This window comes from Apium graveolens, chromosome 3 (assembly GCF_009905375.1).
Source record: "Apium graveolens cultivar Ventura chromosome 3, ASM990537v1, whole genome shotgun sequence".
In the NCBI taxonomy this organism is placed as follows: Eukaryota; Viridiplantae; Streptophyta; class Magnoliopsida; order Apiales; family Apiaceae; genus Apium; species Apium graveolens.
Window position 1 is genome coordinate 125,392,644 of NC_133649.1, and position 6,065 is coordinate 125,398,708.

The window sequence follows — 6,065 nt, forward strand, 5'->3', positions numbered from 1 at the left end:
AAAGATACCGATATCTCTTATATTGGGATGAAGTTGGAGAGCACAAGATGTTCGGGCCCGAAGTGGTCCAAAAAAACAAGGATATAGTGGATTTATTTAGAGGAACGTTGGTAGCAGCCCAGGACCGATAGAAAAACTATGCGGACTTAGCCTGAAAGGACCAGGTTTATGAAGTAGGGGATCTAGTACTGTTAAAGGTATCCCATTGGAAGAAATTGATGAGGTCAGAAAGAAAGCAAAGCTAAGCCCAAGATACATTGGACTTTTTGAGATATTAATACATGTTGGAAAGTTAGCTTACGAGCTAGCCCTACCCCCGAACCTGCAGAAAGTTCACAACGTACTACTAGAAATACGTCAATAGACATCAGTTTTAAGCCGATGTGAAAAAAATTGAACCGATGTCTTCGTGGGTGTAGAGAAAGGTCCCCTTCTTTAACATCGATTTTTAGCTGTTGTAAAAGACACATTGACACATCGTTTTTGTACAGCAAATTGATGTACTTTACCTCAAAAAAGACGCCAATAGCTTTGAATAGTGCTAAATTAAGAGATTATAAGCAATTTAAACATATCACACACAATGTAATAATAATTATGTCCATCATTTATTTCACTCAAAACGATGTTTATAACAACAATTCACAACACTAATTGGACAGAACTATTATTAAAGACAATGACAGACCTCGGTTTATTAGAACAGCCGTTGTATATGTTAATCTTTTTTAATGGTTTATTTTATCCGAACGATGTCATAGATTGCAATAGACATCGGTTTTAACTATAGTCTATTGGCTTTAACATTAGGCTGTAATTTCTCTAACCGATATTATTATGCATTACCAACATCGGTTCTGACACAAAAATATACATTGTAACTGTTGTTATTTATTATTATAGACACCAGTTTACTTACTTTAAGTGATGTGTTATATTTAAAAATCCAACTAGCCAAAGTACCAATAGCTAACCATATCAAAACTAATCAATTAAACTATCATACACCAAAACTTGCGAACAATACCAAAAATTTGAAATTAATTGAAAAGCTCTGAAACAAAAACAAATATTAAATAAAAGTTATAAAATGGCAAACCATCCATAAAGGTCGCATATAACGTATTTATCTAATTAACGTCATTTTAAAAATATTCAAATGACAGCATCAACCAATTTTTCACATACTTTATCTGCCATAACTAGTCTAATTACAAAATTCATTTCCTACTTATCCACATTCCATCCATAACTTGTCTACATCAACTAGCAAACGTAGTACCACTCAAGGAACCAAGAACTTTTGTCATGCTCATTAAGTTTGGGACGGCCTAAAAATTGCCCTTACTAAGTAATCGCACATCTATTGTAACATACTGCATATCATATTATGATACCTGGCATTTCACAAGTCAAAAAAATTAATTAGTCATGAATATAATGCTAATTTTCCAATAAACTAATAGGGATTATGTAAAAGAAAAAATTAATAATGTTATCATTCTCGGCGCTAGGTCTAACAAGTCCATATTTACAGGATGACGTGTGAAAAATGATAAATGGTTAGAGTACCATGACAATATGCACCACTCACTCATTTTGTCAATATTCTTAGACAGAGGACAGGGCGTTAAGTAGTCCAACTGTTGTCAATTTCAAAGCAACACAATGCAACATTTTTAAGCATCCTGTTACAAAGGGGCTACAAGAAACTAGCCGTTATTATTTTGTTGTGTAATAGTTTCTTAAGACCTTAAAATAAATTTATTGAGAGCTTTTTTACCAAACTGTCAATAAAAGAGCACCATCCGGAACATAATTACCAAAATAATTTCCAAGTGTATATACAGAAAAGTTCGCAAAATTCAATGGGAAGGAGACCATTATCCCGACGACATAAATTGTATGCATAGTCCTATGGATAGCGAAAATCTGGAAAGGAAATAATTTTCAGCAAAAAGTTCACATTTCCTTATCTCTAGACTGCAATTATTGAGTGATAAAAATATGGAATTTAAATGTAATTCTCTGTTATTGGAATAACACAATTAATCTATTTAAGCTTACTAAAGTATGCAAAGACAAGTTTTACAAATAAAAAGTTGCACATATTTGTTCAAGAAAGTTATTTCCTGATTTTCAGCATAAGTATAAAGTTCAAAAACCATATGAAGTGGTAAATTAGTACAAAAAAGTAGAACCAAGCATCAAAGAAAATAACACTAACGAAAATATTTAAGCATGACACTCCCTAACATTTTCAAAATATTTTGTGATTCATATGATGTAATAGAAAAAATCGAAGTTTTAAAATTTTGCAAGTAAAAGTAGCATAACCCTGGAATGATAAAAAATTTATAAATGAGATCTGCAAAATTTCCTATCAAAACCGCAGACGCTTAAGAAAATTCCAAAGTTCTGGCCTATTTAGTTATACAGCTGGCATCACAAATAGTTAAATGCATCGACATGCATATTACATATGCAAGATCATACTACAACATTTCAGCAACCAAACTCAATGCAAACTCAGACACGTGTTTTGAACATGTTAAACTCAATTCAAATACATAAAAAAAACATTCTACTTTTCTGTAACATGATATAAAGCGTTGCTGTCAATGATATCCCACATTCTAAGGTTAAGCTTAACCTATATTGACACAAAGTTAGACATACATTTAACTTTGATTAAATTTCTGAAGATCATTAGTAGTGAATAGTAGCGCTTATTAGGATTTTGATTGACCCTTTAGGATGTCACTATAATGATTTTATGTTACTGCAATAAATATTAAACATGAAATATAGGGTCACGAGCCTCCATCGTAAATGAGGATGCAAATATTGGTATGCCTGAATCTAAAGCTGGTATAACCTGTGTAGATAGCAGGGAAACTGATTAGAAGAACATCAACAAAAGTGAAAGTCTAAGATGCAAAAGAGAATATAAATTTAGCAAAAAAACAACATCAAGGAAGCAAAATTAACTGTAGACAAAAAGTTATTAATTTTTCTACACCGAGGACCGTCTTTAATTCTAATTGCAGAATCCTCAATGATAACTTAGGGACATAATGGTTCAATGAAATGAGTCAAACATCATAAATAGATAGCTTAGCAATTTCATAGTGAACAACAAGCAGCTGCCCTTAATAAAATCTTAATCAAGCCAATGCGATCTTCATGCCCATGTGTTATGATAACTGCTTCAATTTTGTGTCTCCATTTTTTTATAAATGTCGTATCCGGTATGATTTTCTGGATTCCAAGATCATCACAGCTAATTAATATGACAGAAGACACAAACAAGATCAGAAACCTAGGTTCTAAAAAAGCAGCTTTACATTTAAAAAGACATTGTAGCATTAGCATATATGATAGTGTTGGAAGTGGAAGTGAATAAGGAGATATGTATACAAGGAGTAAACAAAAAAGGACTTTAAATGATGTTGGAGGGCACCGCCAATTGCATTTAAGAATTCCACACAGCTTGTAGGCTTCCCTGCACCTTAAAAATAGACATGCTTCTAATAAGTTTTTGGCGCCACTACCGGGGACTCGGTGTTAATTTTTTAGTTCATGTGTTTGTATCAGTGGTCGTTAAAGTTCATTGAATCAGACATTGTTACTTATCTGTTTCTTTGTCTTATTTCAGGTACTCTAGCGAGCGTGTATGCATACGCGTTCGCGGTCTCGTAAGAGAATTCTGGATAAAGCCGAGGAAGAAGTTGTAGTGGTTCGAAGGAAGGTTTTCGAGGACAAAGAGAAGGTAGAAGAAGGAAAGAAAGTCGAGGAACCAGTTTTAGTAGTGATGGGGGATCAAGCAGAAATTCCTAAGGCTTTGATGGACTATTCTCAGCCTAAGATCAATGATATTCAGTCAAGCATCATCAGGCCAGCCATTTCGGCTAATGCTTTTGAGATCAAGTCAAGCACGATTCAGATGATACATAACTCAGTTCAGTTTGGGGGTTCTCCTACTGAAGACCCCAACATGCACATCAGGGATTTCATTGAGATCTGCGACACTTTCAAGTTCAATGGTGTTACTGAAGATGTTATCAAGCTACAACTCTTCCCATTCTCTCTGAGGGATAAACCAAAGTGCTGGTTACATTCTCTACCACCAGGGTCTATCACCACATGGGAGGATCTTGCTCAAAAGTTTCTCATTAAATTCTTCCCTATGGCGAAGACTGCTGCAATCAGGAATGCTTTTACTCAGTTTGCTCAGCAAACTGGTGAATCTCTGTGTGAGGCTTGGGATAGATATAAGGAGATGCTAAGGAAGTGCCCACACCATGGCATGCTTGATTGGATGATTATAAACTGTTTCTACAATAAATTGGGTGCTACTTCTAGACCCATGCTCGATTCAGCATCAGGAGGAGCCTTGTGGGCTAAGATCTACAATAAAGCCTTATGAATTGATTGAACTGATGGCTGCTAATGAATACCAGAATCATTTCCAGAGGCCGACTCTAGGAAAAGTAGCAGGAATTTTGGAGTTGGATGCAGCAACTGCTATAGTTGCCCAACTTAAGGCTTTGACGATGAAGGTGGACACTTTGACTAATTATGGAGTTAATCAAATCTTTAGTGTCTGTGAGCTTTGTGCTGGTGCCCATGAGACTGATCAGTGTGCTATTTCTAGTGAGTCAGCTCAGTTCGTGAGCAACTTTTAGCGATCGCAACAACCTGTGCCAGCCACATATCATCCCAACAAACGCAATCATCCTAATTTTAGTTGGAGCAATGCTCAGAATGCGGTTCAATAGCCTTATCAGCAGTACCCAGCTAAGCAGTACAACCCCCCTGATTTTCAGCAACCGCAATATGCACCAAGGTAGCAACTCCAGCTACAACAAGCTAATGAAAAATATGAGTTAGAGGAGTTGAAGCTTATGTGCAAAAGTCAAGCTGTTTCTAGCAAGACCTTGGAGAATCAAATTGGACAAATTTCCAATGCCTTGCTAAATCGTCAACCTGGTACATTACCCAGTGACACTGAAGTGCCAGGAAAGAGGGAAGCTAAGGAGAAGGTAAAGGCAATCACTTTGAGGTCTGGAAAGGTTGCGAATCCCGAACAAACTCAAGCTTCAACTGAAGAAGTTGGGGCTGAAGAAGAAGTAGAGCAGCAGGAAGTAGAAGTGGAACCAAGGAAGACTACTGTTGAGCACACTCCTCCTGAGGGTAATACAGGGAAAAACAGATCTATCCTCCACCTCTTTTTCCTAAGCGGTTGTAGAAGAAAAAGCTGGATAAGCAATTTGAGAAGTTTATGGAGGTTTTCAAGAAACTTCATATCCACATACCTTTCGTTGAGACTCTTAAGTAGATGCCTAGTTACGCAAAGTTTATGAAAGGTATTCTCTCTCGGAAGGTGAAGCTAGATAATTTAGAGACTGTCGCTCTCACGGAGGAATGCAGTGTTGTGCTGCAACAGAAGTTGCCTCCGAAGCTTAAAGATCCAGGAAGCTTCACTATTCCATACACTATTGGAAAAGTATCTTTTGAAAGATGCTTATGTGACTTGGGAGCTAGCATCAATCTGATGCCTTTTTCAATCTTCAAGAAGTTGAACTTGCCTTATCCAAAATCGACTTATATGACTTTGCAGTTGGCCCGACCGTTCTATTACATATTCACGAGGTACTGTGGAGGATGTCTTGGTCAAGGTTGATAAACTCATCTTCCCTGCTGATTTTGTAATTCTTGATTTCGAGGAGGATAAGAAGATTCCCATAATTTTGGGAAGACCTTTCTTGGCGACTGGCCGAACCTTGATAGATGTGTAGAAGGGTGAGCTTACAATTCGAGTGCTGGATCAGGATGTAACTTTTAATGTGTTCAATGCTATGATATTTCCTACGGAAAATGAGAAGTGCTTAAAAGTGGAGCTCGTCGATTCTGTGTTTACTTCAGAACTTGATCAATTGCTAAGGTTTGATGCCTTAGAGAAGGCCTTATTGGGGAATTCAGATAGTGAGGATGACGAAGGTGAAAAACAATTGCAGTATCTGAATGCTTCTCCCTAGAAGAGGAAGATTGATATTCCTTTT

The 6,065-nt window shown here is 36.5% G+C and overlaps 1 non-coding gene across 1 annotated transcript; it reads right to left on the minus strand.

Moving 5' to 3' along the window:
* Nucleotides 1–4,204: 4,204 nt before the first annotated feature.
* LOC141715815 (small nucleolar RNA R71) lies at nt 4,205–4,311 on the minus strand. Its single transcript, XR_012572564.1, has one exon. It is a non-coding gene; the product is annotated as a small nucleolar RNA R71 (small nucleolar RNA).
* Between the last annotated feature and the right edge of the window lie 1,754 nt (nt 4,312–6,065).